The sequence below is a fragment of the Ipomoea triloba genome, chromosome 7 (assembly GCF_003576645.1).
Source record: "Ipomoea triloba cultivar NCNSP0323 chromosome 7, ASM357664v1".
NCBI classification, from domain to species: domain Eukaryota; kingdom Viridiplantae; phylum Streptophyta; class Magnoliopsida; order Solanales; family Convolvulaceae; genus Ipomoea; species Ipomoea triloba.
Window position 1 is genome coordinate 6,095,022 of NC_044922.1, and position 16,739 is coordinate 6,111,760.

The window sequence follows — 16,739 nt, forward strand, 5'->3', positions numbered from 1 at the left end:
CTAGTTTACCGGTCAGATCCTAGTCTTTATGTACGCACAAGGGATCCAATCCAGACCTTTCAGAATTTTTTGGGGGGGTTTTTTTTTTTTTTTCCATACATGTAGGCATATTAATTTATTAAAACACATTTTGATTGCATATATACTATTCAATTCAAATTCGGATAAAACTCTCGTGTTTTTTTTTTGTTGGGTGAGAATGGCACTGCCTAGCGCAATGAATGTTATTTGATTCTTCTCGAGATAGCCCCGCCAACATCTATCTGGAGAAGCATCAGAAGATCCTCTTGAAGCTCAGTCACGATTGTTGTACCCCACTCCGTGATTTGGCCCAAATTTATCAGGTAGTCAGCGTATTTGTTTCCTTCTCTCAACACATGGGAGAACCGAATAAATTAGTACTACATATGCAATCAAAATGTGTTTTAATAAATTAGTACGCTTGTTGAATTAATATAGAAATTATTATCAATGAATAAACAAAATAGAATAGGAGAATTTCATTGACGGTAATAAAATATAAGGATTTTTGTTTCTTTAATTTTCACAAAATAAAGCAAACTTGATTCAAATATTGAGATTTCTTTTGTGACATCGAGACTCAAAAGGGTAGTTAAGACAAATATGACTTTTGAGACGAAGCATCAACAACATCAAGTAAGAGAGTGTCTTTCAATAGCTTCTAAGATATTAAAATTAAATGAGTAAGTAAATGCATTAATTGTTGAAAAAATGCAAAGATTATTTTTGTGGTCAATGTTGTTGAGAATTTGTCCCAACCAATCGATAAAATGTTCCACATTATTTGTTGTGGCTAGCAATGAGAGGATGATTTTCTCATAATATAAAGTCACACCAAGTATTTAAACATTGATGAGATATAGAAGCATGTATTTAGTTTCTCTCTTAACCTTTACAATTGGGTGAGTTTTAATCTTTATTTTAGGTGCTCATTTTGTAAATCTTGTGAAAGATGTTATTTTTGCAAATTACAAACTGTATTGGTAGCTGTGAATTTGCTTTTACGACAATGGTGACTCCACAACACAATGTTTATTTTTCACATTATCAAACATTAGTTTTTCTAATAATAATCCGTTAAGTTTTGTTTTGATTCCTTTAATTTTCTGAAAGTAATGAAAATAACTCCCTAGATATGCTAAGAATTTGGAGAGGATGTGATACCAACGCATTATGCACATAATAAAAATGAACGGCACTATCATTCCCATAAATCTCTCATTACCTCTTAAAATTTCATATTCTCATATACCAAACAAGAGATGTAACATTCCTAATATATTAGTTCCTATATATTTTTTGAAGGAATAGTTCCTACATATATTACACTTATTATAATTGTAATTAAATATCTTCAATATATACCACACATGATTGATGTGTCCATTTTTTGTTATCTTTTTTTCATCAATTCAGAGTATGACAAAGCTAAATAAACTTGTGGAAACGAAAAGAAATATCTCGTAAAACGTCAAATACTAGCAACCTTATAGGCAATTGTCATTGTTGATGTGTGAAATATTGTCATTAATTTGTGATGCATATTGACAAAGACTTTTGTCCACCATAACCATGCAACATTGGTTACATTGTGGTCTTTTTTTTTTTTTTCTTTTTTCTTTTTTTTTTTTTTTTCTGTTTACATAGAGAATGCATAATAATAGAAGGGTAAAAGGTAAATAAGTACTAGTTATAGTATGGACTAAAAGTTTGACGAATAATATTTTAATCAAAGTAATTGATTCGAGCATTACCTTGCATTTGAAAGATTTAAAATGTGTTTAGAAAATGTCGATTGTTAGATGTTTAATCTAACTAACAATTCTTTATTTTTTGAATTTTTTTTTTTTGAAATCGACATGCTTCTAAAATGAGTTTAGAAAAAATCGATTGTTATAAAATTAAAGTTCATTTCTTCATGTATAAGTATACTTCTTTTGTTAATTAAAAAAAATACAACAATTCTAAGTAGAAAATTTCCATATATAGTATAGTGATCTAAATCGATACTTTGAAGCAAACCAAAACAATTTTAAAAAAAAAAATATCAAAAAGCCTAGAGTTGCTGTTCGATGTGCACTTTGGGTAAAGCATGCCTTGTGACTAGTCGGTAAAGGATCCCATGGAGATAAACTAATCTAAGCTATCCTTAAGTATTCGACTCAAATCAAGAAGACCAATAGACGACTCACACAGGAAGTCAAATTTGAAATCTGATGGTTATCAAGCCAGTTGTCTAGCCAATTTGATTGGGTGGTACAAAACAAATTTTCCATGCATATATATATATGATATAATATGTGTGCTATCAAGATATTTTGAAGTCAACCTTCATACGTGAGGCTAAAATCATTTTTCAAAACCACTTGTGTTGTTCAAATCTCTCAAACTTACCAAGAATATAATGGCCAACTCTATTAGAGCGGAGTTATTTCACGATTTTTGAATAGTTTTTGTAAATGTGATTAGAAAAAGAGAAAATTGGATGGATCAAAAAATATATATAAAACAAATAAGATTTTAAAAAAAATTATGTTGTCAGATGCGCCCGAAACGCGCACAGCAGTGGAAGGTTGAAAGACAGTAGATCACATGTTACTATACTATGCTCCCCACTCTTGCAGAGGAACCATTTCCTCTCTCTCACCTCCCTTCTCTCATGCTAAGTGGCAAATAATCTGACAATATCCCCAAAATAACTACTGATAATGATGCTCTTAGGTTTGGGTTTACACGAGGTTTTTCATGAAACAAGAGGTTCGAATGAAAATTATATGTTAGTCATCATTATTATATGTGAAATGAAAAGAAAAATAATAGATGACCAATTGTGATAAGTAAATAGAAATTAAGGATACAATGAAACAAAATTAAAGAATATAACTAAATGTGATAATGTCACAATATTTAATGACCAAAAGTGAAATTTACCCAAAATGAATTTACATAATGGTGGACCATGTCCAATAATATAACAATTGGTTGTAGGCGTTATGGCCCAATTTTATGTAAACATGGGCCTTGTGATCCATATGGGCCATATGACCAATAAGAAGAAATTCTAGTTGTCAAAATGAGTTATGACCTCCCATTTGGACAAATTACTGTGTGGATCATGATCCACATAGTTGTGTGAATGATGAATGCAATATACATTTTTAATATACTAAAAGTATATTATATGTGTACTGAATGTATATTATTTGATAATATATAAAAAATCATGTACTTTCAAATAATGTATTTTATGTATACAAATAACGTATTTTTAGTATATTAAAAATGTACTTTTATTTTTGATTCACACAAATGTGTTGACCATGGTCCGTGAAATAATGATTGCCATTTTAGAGAGTCTGTCACTTGACCACAATGTCATTATAAATGTATTAAAAATTGCCATTATGCCCTAAAAGGGGTGGTCATGTGGTTAGAGTATAATTATTGTATTGAAAGTAACAATTTATCTCTTTTTATGTGATTTGCATGCTACAACATAGGAGAATAGTTCACTTAACATAATGCACATCCTCAGATAGTGGTTATGAGTTCTACCCGTCATCGAAATTATACTTAATTATCAACATTATATTTGACACTCCACTAAAACATTACAACGCATCACATCATGAGAAAATAAACACTATCAAAATTCTTGAGAAAAATTAAGAAAAAATCGAGAACACAAACAAAAATCTAAGAAAACACAAGATTTATGTGGTTCGTCAATCTCACGTGAGGCGAATCAGTTCTTTTATTAATTGTGGTGATAATACATTCAGGATTACACATATCATACTTATATGTAATCCTAACCTACTATACATTTACAAAATTATTCATGTGCCATACCGCTTCGCACCCCTATACTCCATCGATCACCAGTCATCTTCCAATAACATATCAAACATACACAACAAATATAAATACTATTCTCTAGCAGAGCATGAAAACGCATTAAAGTTGTATTCATGTGAGTATGTCTATTAGGTATTATGTATCCATATGTATGTATTTTCTTCTGATTTGTCTCTTAATATTTGTTAGTGGGCATTGCGAAAGGTTTCCAATAAAAAAGCCAGCAGAACATGTTCTGTTGTGGAACCCACAAATCACAAATGGATCTGATCCCCATTTTGAGGTGTGTGTATTGTAAATTTTGTCTTTGTACAATATAGATTTTGATTGTAGGCAAAGTATATTTTGGTATTTTTTTTTTTTTTTCACTTCAAGATGTTGACTTTGAATATTTTTAACAAATGTTTCATTTCCTATTAAGTAAAACTTTTTTCTACTTCATTTGATTTCAGCATTAGGTTTACTTAATTACTTTGTTGCAAATAGTTTTAACAAATGTTTCACTTCCTATTAAGTAAAACAAATACGCGTAGCAGAAGTATCCAATATTTTCTATTAATTTATGTTTAGGATGTGTTTGAAAATCTGAAAAATATATGATTTCTGGAAATTATTTTTCGGATTTTCAGTGTTTGACAAGGGGGGAAATACTAAAGTCAATGGAAATTAATTTCCAGTCAAAGGAAAACAAAGTCATTTTTTTAAAAAAATGAATTCCTATTTTGGGGCGAAGTCATTTTCCATCGCAGCCTGCTCCATCTTTGGACGAAACCAATAGTTGGAAACCAGTTCGAAGCCGGAAATCAGATCTGGTTTCCTCTTCTGTTTTTTGTTTTTAATATTTATGAATTGGAGTCAAGCCTTCTTTTCGCACTATTACGGATATGAAAATAATGGTCAAAATCGGATTCAGTTGTCAACTGCCCCTATCGAAAATAGGATTGACTACAGATTCCGAACCGAAGGAACTGGAGTTACATCTCTTTTGCACTCAAGAATTCTTATGTGTTTCCACGCGCCTTCGAGACCACGAAAAAATGGACAAATTCCTTTTTTTAGGAATACATATATACAAGATTCGACATTACAAAAAGGATAATGGTAATCATTTACCATTGAAATTCAGACTCGTTGATTCTAAATTCTAGAATTCGTTAGCAACTTCCAATTAATGAAACTAATTACTAGTTTCATCGAAGGTTACCTAAAGAGATCTAGAACTAGTGCAGCGTATAGTTCTATTGAAATGCTAAGTAAGAATAACAAAACTTTTAAAATAGCAAGGACACTAGCAATTGATAACTCAGTTCCTACATCTGGGGGGCATCACTCTGGTTATCCAACTCTTCATTGATCAACAATATGAAATGTACCACCAATTACAGTTGTATCTCACACGGCAGCTCAAGAAACTCATCACAGCTCCATTCTAGAGTTTAACCTTGAAGAGTTGACAAGAACGCGATCTCCCGATCTTCTTGAATTGAAGCTCCCCCTCAACAGCAGCACCGACGGCTTTCCAGAGTGAATACTTGCCCAACAATTCTCATAGAGAAAGTGTATCTTGTGTCAAAGGTAAGCTTTGCCAAGATCTCTCTTAAGCTCTTACAAAGATTGCTTTGCTGATTGTTCTCTGTAATTTTTCCAACCTTTCGTGAATAAGAGTTGGCTCTTATTTATCGTTTTTAGTATCTTGAAACGGTTATAACTCCAATAACCAACTCTGAACATCTTCTCCATTCTGTTGCAGATACTTGTTCAATAAGTTGTATCTGTTGTCTTCAACGCCTTCCAGTCTTCTGAACTACTTCCTGTACTATACACATGTCGTATTCTAAGAGTACAATGTAGACCAACTATGTTTGAACTATCTACTGAACTAATGACATATTGACATGAAACTTAGTACAATTTAGGGAGTTCAAAAATACCTGTTTTAACACTTTTATTAACAACCATTGTTTATTTTTTAAAATTTTTTATAAATAATACTGATTTTTTTATGAAAGCAATGTTTAATTATACAATTCTACTCATTTTTAAAAAAATGAACCAAACATACCGAGACAGTGAAATGCAACCAAACACTAGAAATGAAAATGTTTTCTGAAAAAATAATTTTTTTCAAAAAATATTTTCGAGAAGTTATTTTTCTAGTTTTTAAATACACCCTTACAAGAAAAGATTAGAAATTATATATTCTTGTTGCATGCCTAGTGAATAGTGATTGACGGAGGATCGGATTTGAACAATATTGTGATATAATCGAATGCCTAGTTTTAAGTTTGTTCACCAACATAAGCACCAAAGAGAATACAAGGAGTCTAAAATTTCTTACGTGAATTTCTCTAACCCTTTAAGGAAATAGGTAAAGGCTAGTTATAAATAAAATCAATAAAATGTGCTAGCATTAAAAAAAAAAAAAAAAAAAACGTCAAATAAGCTCATGAACTTACTCAATAAGTCAATTTGTCTCTTAAACTTTTAAAAGTTGCAATTAAATCCACAAACATGTTATTTTAAAGCAATGAAACCCAAAAACCTGTTGGTGACTTGTAATTGCATGTCAACTAGGGTTCCAAGTTCCAACAAACTCTGATGAACTTCTGGGGAACCTTCGACCAAATTACGACAATATAATCCATGTCAAATACCAGTGATTGTCGATCATTCATTTGGAGAAGGCGACCAATTGGTCGCATTCTCTGACTATTAGAGAAGGCGACTAACTTGGATGGTCAAAATTTGGTCGGATGTTCGTTGGAGTTAGTTGGAATCCTAGTTGATCTGCAATTACAGGTCACTAACATATTGTGAGTTTCATTGCTCCAAAACATGTTTGTGAGTTTAATTGCAACTTTTAAAAGTTTAAGGGTTTAATTGCCTTCTTACGTAAAGTTTAGAAGTTTATTCGACTCTTTTCCCTAAAAAAACTCAAACTTACGGCTAATTGAATAAATATGATAATTTGCTTTTCCCTAAAAAAAAAACTCAAACTTACCGGCTAATTGAATAAATATGTTCATAATTACTTTCTCAAGTACTACTAAAGTAGGGGTGGGCATTTCGGTTTTCGGTTCGGTTTTTTCGGTTTCGGTTTCGGTTTCGGTTTTTCGGTTTTGAAAAAATTAAACCATTCGGTTTAACATTAGCATTCGGTTCGGTTTCGGTTCGGTTTAAAACGGTTCGGTTTCGATTCGGTTTTATTTCGGTTCGGTTTTAGACCCTTGAATGTGAACATTTCCTATGTTTTTGAACATACTACCAAATAATACATATTCACATAATCAATATCCAAAATCTAAACATTAGATAACGAAATAGCAAATAAAAGTTCAAACATACTACTAATATCCCAAACTTCAAATATTACAAACTTGAAACATAACATATCCCAAATCAAAAGTCTAATACGATAATACAAACATAACAATTCAAAGTTTCAAATACAATCAACATATCCAAAGTTTAACACCAAAATAACAATTCAAAGTTCAAATAAGTTTTCCAAAGTTTAACACCAAAATAAAGTTCAAACATAAAGTTCAAAGTTATATATTGTTCAGTTGTTCATCCATCATCACATATCAATATCATGATGTTGCCCTGCTGATTTGCGGATCTCTGTACAACAAAACAAAAGGAAAAAAAATAAGATAAATAATAAAAGATTAAAGCATAAAGTAATATAGTACATTAGTATTAGTATATACTATACATAAATTCATAATAAAATATAGAAATTAGAATTATACTATACATAAATTCATAATAAAATATAGAAATTAGAATTGTCACTTACCTTCAGCAAGCAAAAAATATAGAAATTAGAATTGTCACTTACCTTCAGCAAGCAAATCCATAAACTCAGTTTCTTCTAATATTTCTTCAGCAAGCAAATCCATAAACTCAGTTTCTTCTAATATTTGAACGGCAAGCAAATCCATAAACTCAGTTTCTTCTAATATTTGAACGAGGCTTACAGTTATAAACTCAGTTTCTTCTAATATTTGAACGAGGCTTACAGTTACATCAGATTGGAGTGAAGACCGTAACCAATCTTGTGTCAAAATCAATGCCTCTACCATATACGGTGTCAAAGAACTCCGATATTGGTCTAAAATACGGCCTGAAGTGCTAAAAGCAGACTCAGATGCAACACTAGAAACTGGAATTGCAAGGATATCACGTGCCATTTCTGACAAGATCGGGAATTTCATACTTTCTTTCCTCCACCATGACAAAATATTAAATTGCATACCCAATCTATTAGGAGTTGGCATTTCAATATTTTCCATCAAATATATATCCAACTCATTTGATGTTTTCTCCACATTTCCCTTTTCACGGACCATATTGGTGTATGTGGTAAAAAGGTTTGGAATTGGCACAACATCACCAATAGTAACACCAACATCTAAAACCGATTCACTAGTTTGACAAGATTGACTTCCACTTCCACTTCCACTTCCACTTCCACCCACACTTTGATTGGTACCTCCACTTGGTTTAGCATGCAATACACTGTATACCTCATACAACTTGCGCAACACCTCCACTATTGCTTCTTTCATTTCCATACATTTTGGGGTATCTTTGCCATACAATCTTTCAAAACAAATTGTCACAAAACTCATCTTGCTCCTCGGATCAAGCACACTACTAACAATCAGCAGTTTATTTATCTCAAGCCCCTCCCAATACTTATCAAACTTTTTCTTCATTTCATAAGCCATGGTACTCATATTGACATCTTTACTATTAATGAAAGCATTCAAATTTGCTTCAATAGTGCATATATCAGTGAAACAATGACTAGATGTCACAGTTTTNACTAACCACACTTTTACCCACAGCTGACAAATCATCCTTCACAATCAAATTCAAAATATGTGCACAACAACGCACATGCATAAACTCTCCACCTAATATCAACGGATCCTCTCTCCAACACTTCAGTTTAACTTTCAAAAGCCTAATTGCACTATCATTGGCCGATGCATTATCAACCGTGATAGTAAAAACCTTGTTGATACCCCATTCAATCAAACAACTCTCAAGTTCTTTTGCAATTGTTTCACCTTTATGATCAGAAATTGGTTTGAAACTGATAATTTTTCTATGCAATTGCCAGTTCACATCAATATAGTGAGCAGTGATAACCATATAACTGACAGTAGTAGTACTTGCAGTCCATATATCAGTAGTTAAAGAAACTCTAGACTCACTAATCATGCTCTTAAGTAAAGCTTTTTCTTTTATATACAATTCAACTACATCTCTTGTGATTGTTCTTCTTGAAGGGATAATAAATCTCGGACACACAACCTTACAAAATTCCTTAAATCCATCTCCATCCACAAAACAAAAAGGCAATTCATCCATAATAATCATCTTAACAGTTGCCCTCCTACAAGCTTCTTGATTAAACCCAACCGCCACAAGATTACTACTACCACCCTTAACAACACTTGCACTTTCATGTACGGTTAGATTTTGTTGAGTTGCACTATCAAGATGGTCCTTAAATGCATTACATCTTTGATTATGTGCTTTCAAGCTACTAGTGCCACTAGTTGTTGGACACTTAAACTCTTTATGACAATAATTGCATTTACACTTATCCTTGTTGTCCTCAAATTTAGTAAAGTGATTCCATACATCCGACCTTGAAGGCGTTGGTTTTGGTGGAAGTCCACTTTTTGAACGTTTTCTTTTTTGTCCGACCGATGGTTCAATTGACTCATTTGGACTTGGAGTGTCTTGATTACAAGTTGAAGAGTCATCCATCTATAGTTAATATTTAATAAAACAAAAATTATTACAAATTTATAATTTAAAATAACAATCAAACTACTAAAAATCTAAAATAAAGTTTGAGATTAAAATTCCAGTGGTGCATTGACTGCATTCCAGTGACTGGAATTGAATTCCAGTGAACTGGAATTGAATTCCAGTGAACTGGAATTAAATTCCAGTTCAATTCCAGTTCACTGGACTGGAATTCATTCCAGTTATTCCAGTCCAGTGAAAATTCCAGTTCACTGGACTGGAATTCATTCCAGTTACTGGAATTCAATTTCAGTTAGAATAAATATTTATGATGATTTATTGGCAAGTTGAAACTCAAATAGCCAGATATTATATCCTTAAATTCAAGAACCCTAAATCAAAGTGAAAAAATTTAAAAAATTTCAAAATCCTAGAACAAGAACAAATGAACAATTAAAAACTACAAATGAAAAACTAAAACATCAAAATCATATCCTAAAGGCCTAAAATCAAGAACATTATGCGTAAGTCAAGGCGGTAAGCTATAGGATATTAACTAGAAAAAGACTAAGGAAAGTTTACCTCCGCCATCAAGAGACTTTAGAAGCTGACCAGCACCAGCCGGTCGGAGATGAAGAGAGGTCAGACTTCAGAGTCGGAGATTTGCGTGAGAGTTGCGACGTGCGTGAGGTCGGAGTAGGAGAGCTGCGTGCGTGAAGCCGAGAACTGCTCTGTCGTGGACTGGACTGCCTTAGGGTTTGCCTAATAATCTATTAATCTAATATATTCCCAAATATATATATATTTTATAATAAAAAAAAAAAAACGATCGGTTTTCGGTTCGGTTCGGTTCGGTTAACGCGAACCGAAATGCCCAGGCCTATACTAAAGCACAAAGAGTCAATATCACTTCTATTAAGGCTCGAACCCACCTCTTTTATATGGAAGTGCAACCGGGTGCCACTAGACCACAAGGTCTTGGCTATTTAAAAAGAACTTAAACTTAAATAACTTAAAAGTCATAAATGACAACTAGCAATATATTATGACCACCAGCCAATAATGAAACATAATTACTTTTTGAGTTAATTCCATTTTTGGTCCTAGATTTATAGGTACGATGTTGTTACACTTTTAGTCTTTTTTTCCAAAACATCCTATTTTGGTCCTAATTAGTTTTATTGTGGCATGACCATTTTTGATCATCCATTAAACTACTGTTAACTATTAGGATATTTCCGTCTTTTGATATAAAATGTATATTTTTATTTTTTCAAACCAATGTTTTAGGGGCATTCTGAGAATTGAACTCAGGACCTCTTGCACCCTAAGCGAGAATCATACCACTAGACCAAATGCCCACGCTTTACTATTCGAAGTCTTCTCATGCATTGTATTATTCATGTTAAATTATTTAAAACAGCACTTTGCTCGCAACCAATACAGAGGTATCTGTAAGAAAATTGAGATATCTAACATACCATTCACTGAAGATGTTTTTTCTTGTTTAGGTTTTTTTCCCACAGAGTTTTTCTAACAAGTTTTTAACGAGATAAGATCGTGCACAAATAATGTTCAAGGGGAAGTGTTATAAATATATCATTATGTGGACATTATTATGTAATAGTAGTATTTATGTCTCCATTTATGTTTTCCGTTACGATTTTAATCATATATATATACTCACTTGTATTATGTACTATATGGTTAGATGATGATGAATGAAAAGTCCATGTCACTTCCTTTCTACATTGTTTTCTTCTTCGTTACTTTATATGATGTTCATTACAAATAATAATTCGTTTCTCCAGAGATGGCTACAAGCTAAAGGTTATGATTACAATAAGATTCATATTTTTCATTCATTGGAGATGGAAGCTGTGAGTATTCGGGAGGCACTAAGTTTATTTTATTGCAGCTAAAGCCAAACAATTTGTTAGGTATTTCAGTGTTAAAGAGGCGGATCGGAAGCTGTGAGTATTCGGGAGGCACTAAGTTGGATTAAGGGGATGGACATTGGAGACATGGATGTAGAGACAGATTCTCGATCAATTAGTTTTTCATGCTTTATCATCGGAACCTTTTAATTCTTCGTTTGGTTTTATTATTGCCGATGTAAAGGAAACTACATCCCAGATTCACAATGTAATTTTTCGTTTTGTTAGGCGATCTGCAAATCGTGCAGCCCATGCTTTAGCTAGGGAAGTCATTTCTGAGTCAGGTTGCGGGGAGTGGTTGTACTCTCATCTTTTATTCCTTGTGAACATTATTGCTTCTGATTTAATGATATAAGTTTATATTCTCAAAAAAGAAAAGAAAAAAAAAACATCTTTGTTATCTCAAAATTATGATCAAACAACGGGTAAAAGTCATTACCAATTCAGTCAAACTCATTTAATAATCATAACATTCTAACTTCATTATACTTTGACTAGAGATTCATATTATTCAATCATTGAATAACTCAAAACATCTTTATTATCTCAAAGCAATTGATATTTTATTAATAACCATATAGACGATGCATTTATACGAATTTAAACCATCTTTTATTTTTTATTTTTCTAAAACTTAGTTGACCACAATTTCATCGGACTAATCCTAAACCCACAGGACCTCGTCTCTAGAGCCACTGCACGCGAGTCGCGCAATCATCCCACAAGTGTACGTACAAGAAAACCAATATAGACCTTTCATCATCTTTGAACCCTTTTTCCATACATGTTTTTAGTGGAATTTGAACTCCACACTGCCGCCTCCAATAATGACCTTTAAGTTAGATGACAAACTAACTACGTTAAGTCTGATGGCAAAACTATCTTTTCTTGAACGTATGCATGTATTCATACAAACTTTTTTATTACATAATTAACAATTAAGTCTGCCTTTTTATTACATAGTTAACAATTAAGTCTGCCTTTTTATTACATAATTTGCAATTAAGCGGAAATCTATGCGAAACTTTTGGGAAATACTACCAAAAGATTTAAAATAGAATTAGTGTTGTTGCCTTTTTTATTACGTAATTTACAATTAAGTGGACATCTATGCTTCAACTTTTGGGTAATAGCAAAAGAGTTAAGAACGCCCACCGTGGGGCTCGAACCCACGACCACAAGGTTAAGAGCCTTGCGCTCTACCAACTGAGCTAGACGGGCTTGTTGATCAAACTTTCTAACATTTACATAACAAATGATTGAAATCATAAAGTCTGTAGAATTACAAGACTACTAAGGAATCATCCTACCAAATTGGTAAACTGTGTGCAGATGAGTTAGACTCAATTCAATCAATTTTTTTATTTTTTGCTAACCAGATTATTGGCGGATTAGTCAAAAAAAAAATATTCGCTAGAGATTTAGAAGATCTATCAAATTTTAGTAGTCAATAATAACTAGTTGAGTAATGTAACCATAACATTAATTAAGATTTTCATCAACTCTTACTATTTCATTGTTCATAGCATGCAATTATCAGTCATTTTTCTCAATTTCATATTTACTATTATTTGAATTATGCATTTTATTTCGAGGAAAACATGATTTTTGACAGCATGTGAAAGTCAAACCCATTTCAGGTGATGATCAAGTGGCACTTAAATTGCTTGCATGATCAACACCCTACTTCTTAAAACACTCTCAGGTCGAATGGTGAAACTGATGTTTGCTTAAAAACCATCTTCCTAGCCAGAGTATTCAAGAATGATGACTGTTCCATGCTGCTAACAATGGGTAGAAACTAGGAGTGCATGCTTTTCGTAGCGTTTCCCACATACGGCGCCAATGATGATTTTATCAAGACCGGGTCCACCATAAATCGCGTTCCCCACAGACGGCGCCAATGAATGGTTTGATGGTGTAGAATTAGTGATGTTATGCTTGAGGTTGTGGGTTCAAACACCCATGATAGCACATTTTATATATTTTTTGCTCCAAACTTCCTTGTTCTCTTAGCTCAATAGATTCTCATTATTCTTATTGGGCCAACACCTCACCTATAAAGATGGATACCCGCTTGGACGGTTGGGCCAAAACTTATCCAATAAAATGGGCCCCTGGGAGTCCCATGGCCCCATCAATTATAATAAATAAAAGATGTAAATAAATAATTTTTAGTTTATTATATAAAAAAATACATACATAAATATAATAATTATAAATTAAAGAAATTGAATAAAAAAATTTACTTTTTTTGGAATGTGGGACATGCTAAGATTTTTATTGTTTGGCTCGGCTCAGTCCAACCTAATTCATATTTAATCAAACATTGATAAATGTAATAATTTTAAAATAATAAATTGAAGGAAAAAACTTAATTTTTAAAATATTTTTTGGGTTGTTGGCTTGGACACAAGTTTTATTGTTTGATTTGGCTCAATCCAATCCATATTTTAATTAGCCATTGATAAATGTAGTAAATCTAAACTAAAGAAATTAAAGAAAAAAAATTAAATGTTTTTTAATCTTTTGGGTTATGGGTCGATTCGGGCCCGCCAAGATTTTTATTATTTGACTTGGTCAATAAATATAAATTTGGTAATATTTTATCTAGCAATGTAATTGTGATAATTTTCTTTATCCCTTTCATGATTTTTCTTTAACGAGGAAATATTGTCAAAAATCATCCTGAGTTTTTCTTTTTTTAATTTTATTTTTATGTTTTACCATGGTATAACTATTCAATCCATTTTTTTAGTTGAAAGATGTTGAAAAATTCATTCGTTCGAAATATTACCTTATTCGTCTAAAACAATCAAAATATGAGTCACAATATCTTTGGGAGTAACATATAGCCTTGTGAATGGTTTGGCAAGGGAAACATCTTATGCTAAGTGCTAACCAAAATCGAAATCTAAGTTGAAATTGCTCATGAGCTTTGATTTGACAAGATTTGATGATAATATCAAAGTTTATGAGGACTCGGGTTTGGATGTCACCATGAGTGAATTGGCAATTAAGAGGATGATCAATGTTTATAGATATTGGTGGTTACTTGGGTTTTATATTCCTTCCTTCTTCTTGATAAATGGTAATTTTACAATTTGAAAACGATAATGAATTGGTATATAGAATCTCACTAAACTCGTAAAAGAAAGATATTTGTACTCTTTGGTTAGTATTTCTAAGTTGGCTTGCTAGTATTTATGAAAATATTTGTGTATTTATGATTTTTTTTTATAATTTAGTTTTCATGCATTTAACATTTTGTTATAACAATATAATATTTTACATCGACTTAAAATAATAAAAAGAGTTAAATAAACTTTAAATTATTTGAGAATGTTTTTTTTAAGACAACTGAGAACATTTAGTTGTACCCTTGAATTGGAAAAAGTTTCACACTAACACTTGAATTCCAAAAAAAGTGTAATTAACACTTTTGGCAATCAAAGATGGTTTAGTGGCACTTGGTTGCACCTTCACACGAAAGGGGTGGGTTTGAACCTTAGTGGAGGTGATTTGTTGGCTTGTATAATATATATTTTTTAAATTATGACTTTTTCACATCAACAACAACAATAATAATTTTATTTTTCCTTTTAATAACATATCTCGCACCAACAAACACCATTGCTGCCCACTGCAATTAACCATTACTAACCATCGTTGATGACCACTAACTTTGTGGGTGTTTGACAATTAACTAATAGTTTAATAGCTGATTGCGTTAATTGTTTTGACCAATTGGTAGAATTAGTTGGCTATAAAAAGATGTTTAAGTAGCCAAAGGCCTTGTGGTCAAGCGGCATAGTTGTGGTCCGTGAGAGGTCACAGGTTTGACTAGTTTAGTAAAGTAATTATTTATTTATTCATAGTTTTTTTTTTGAACAAATTTATTCATAGTTGATAACTTGTAAAATGACTTATAAGAACATAAGTATGTTGTGCTATTTATGTAATTGTACTCTTAAATTACTTTCACAATTTATTGTTGTTGTTATTAATTATTTTAACTATTATTTTTTTATTTTATTATTAATAACATTATAATTATAAAAAAAATAGTTTGTATTTAATAATAATTCAACATTAAAAATATAAATGCAAATAAAAATAGAATGAAAATAAGTTGTTAACATTAATTCAACCACAATGGTGTATATATATATATATATATATATATATATATATCAATTCGAATATCGGGCTCTAGGTGAATTTTAATGATTATAAAAAATGTAAATTTGAATAAAAATTAAATAAATATAAACACGACAATAATAACCAACAACTATTAATGATAAATTAAACTTTTAAAAAGAAAATGCAATAAAGTTATACAGTTATACCAATAAGCTCCTCAAAGTAATTTTTTCATTTTTCAGCTTATTAAATTGACATCAATAAGCCAAACCAAGAATTGTTTATCTAAGTCAAACAATTAACATTTGTCAAACAAGTCAAACTTTAATTGATAAGCCATTATCTGACCACCCCTTTGTGGAGATAAAGGTAACTTTGTTGTCATGAAGTTTTCACCTTTTAGTTGCCATAACAATGAAGATTATTATTGTTATTGTTGTTTTTATCACTGGCGGAGATCCGGAGATTCAAGGGCTGGCAAGCTTGATCCCCTAACTTTTCCGTTATTACAGTATTCTTTTTATTGTAATACTATGTATATATGTGTATTTTGCTATTATTATATGTAGGGAAAATGGTCAAATACACCCTCAAACTTTTGCTAAGAAGTCAATTAGGCTATTGAACTTTTGAAAGTTGCAATTAAATCCACAAATATTTTATTTTGAAGCAATTAAACACATTGACCTGTTGGTGACCTGTAATTGCATGTCAATTAGGTTTCCGGCAAATCTTAAGCAAGTTAGGTCAAAACAGCGGTCGGCAACTGTAACGGTCGACGACCAAAAAAGGCGACTTGGTCGCAATCTCCAGTTGATAGAGAAGCTATCTCCGTCAACTGGAGATGGCGACCAGTCCCCGTCTACTAGAGATGGCGACCAAACTGGTCGTAATCTCTGTCGACCGGAGAAGGCTCCGGCGGCGACCGTAACGGCCATCGATGGTTGTTTTTGGTCTAACTTGTCTAAGGTTCGCCGGAGTTTGGCCGGTGGTTCGCCGTAAGGT

The 16,739-nt window shown here is 32.0% G+C and overlaps 2 non-coding genes across 2 annotated transcripts; both read right to left on the reverse strand.

Annotated features, from left to right (window-relative positions):
• Nucleotides 1-10,940: 10,940 nt before the first annotated feature.
• TRNAP-AGG lies at nt 10,941-11,012 on the reverse strand. Its single transcript has one exon. It is a non-coding gene; the product is annotated as a tRNA-Pro (tRNA).
• A 1,724-nt stretch (nt 11,013-12,736) lies between these two features.
• On the reverse strand, nt 12,737-12,809 carry TRNAK-CUU. The gene has a single exon. It is a non-coding gene; the product is annotated as a tRNA-Lys (tRNA).
• Nucleotides 12,810-16,739: the final 3,930 nt, after the last annotated feature.